The following is a 1,754-nucleotide window of genomic DNA, read 5'->3' on the forward strand; positions in this document are numbered from 1 at the left end:
GGCATGGTGACTTATACCTGTAATCCCAGCACTTTGGGAGGCCGAGGCGGGCAGATCACCAAGATCAGGAGTTTGAGACCAGCCTGACCAACCTGGTGAAACCCCGTCTCTACTAAAAATATAAAAATTACCTGGGCATGGTGATGCACACGTAATCCTAGCTATTTGGGAGGCTGAGGCAGGAGAGTTGCTTGAACCCAGGCGGCAGAGGTTGCAGTGAGCCGAGATCATGCCACTGCACTCCAGCCTGGACGACGGAGCAATACTCCGTCTCAAAAAGAAAAAAAAGCCGAACATTGTGGCGTGAGTTTGTAGTCCCACCTACTTGGGAGGCTGAGGTGGGAGCATTGCTTTAGCCCAGGAGGTCGAGGCTACTGTGAGCTGTGATTGTGCCACTCTCTCAAAAAAAAAAAAAAAAAAAAAAAAGATTCTAGTACTATTTGAAATCGTACTGTAAATCTATAATAAATGATTGTTGTCTCAAGGAACTTAATATCTAGAAACATTATTTCTTTTTTCCTTGTAAAAGGGAATTATATAAGTTACTTCTTTTAAATCACTTATGTCAATCTGATTAAAGTGTGTTTCGTATAAAATGTAACAAAAGAAAAAGATAGGGTTTGTATAGACTGTGGGTTTAAAGTGGCTTGAGTGATGATTTTGAAGTTTCCTATCTGTCTTATACTTAAGGCTAAATATAAAGACCTCAATAAATTTCTGGCTACTGCTGAGCACGGTGGGAACATTGTTTCCTGCTCTTACTAGTATGTTTCAGCAACTAGCAAAAGTTGTCTTCATTTAATACATTTTCCTACAGTTAAAATCATAGTGTGATTATTTTGAAAGGCTTCTTCCTTTTTCAACTGTTTGATTTGTGAGACTATATCTTCTGGAATTACTTGAGACTCTAATTAAATTGACCTTTAAAATTTTTTATTTCATTTTCTTTTAGAGTTGGAGGTCTTGCTATGTTTTCTGGACTGGCCTAGAATGATGGTGATTATTTTTTTCTTTAGAGACATAGTCTCACTGTGTTGCCCAGGCTGGTCTCAAACTCCTGGGCTCAAGTGATCCTCCCGTCTCAGCCTCCTGAGTAGCTGGGATTACAGTTGTGAGCTACTGCAGCCAGCTTGGCCTAGGATTATTTTTATTTATTTTTATTTTTTTAGTTTTAATTTTATTTTGTTGTTTTTTGGTTTTTTTGAGATGGAGTTTCGTTCTTGTTGCCCAGGATGGAGTGCAATGGCAGCATTTCGGGTCACCACAACCTCTGCATCCCGGGTTCGAGTGATTCTCCTGCCTCAGCTTCCCGAGTAACTGGGATTACAGGCATGCACCACCACACCCAGCTAATTTTGTATTTTTAGTGGAGACAGAAAGGTTTCTCCATGTTGGTCAGACTGATCTCAAACTCTCAACCTCAAGTGATCCACCCACCTCGGCCTCCCAAAGTGCTGGGATTACAGGTGTGAGCCACTGCACCCAGCCAGGATTAGTTTTAAAGACAAGATTTAACATATGCTATTATTAGAAAATCTTATAAACGTGTTATTCCCTGGGAATGTGCTTCAACCTGTTGACTAAAGGAACTTTAGTTCCTTTAGTAGGAGAATAACTACAGTTATCATCTGACTGTTTTCAGGAGTTGAAAAAAATGGTTGCATACATTTCTTATATTGGTAAACATCACTTCACCTTTACCTTGATTATAAAGTCCCAATCTGCTTTTGAGACTCTTTAGATTTCTGCAGTAT

Source organism: Mandrillus leucophaeus, unplaced genomic scaffold (assembly GCF_000951045.1).
Source record: "Mandrillus leucophaeus isolate KB7577 unplaced genomic scaffold, Mleu.le_1.0 Scaffold162, whole genome shotgun sequence".
In the NCBI taxonomy this organism is placed as follows: domain Eukaryota; kingdom Metazoa; phylum Chordata; class Mammalia; order Primates; family Cercopithecidae; genus Mandrillus; species Mandrillus leucophaeus.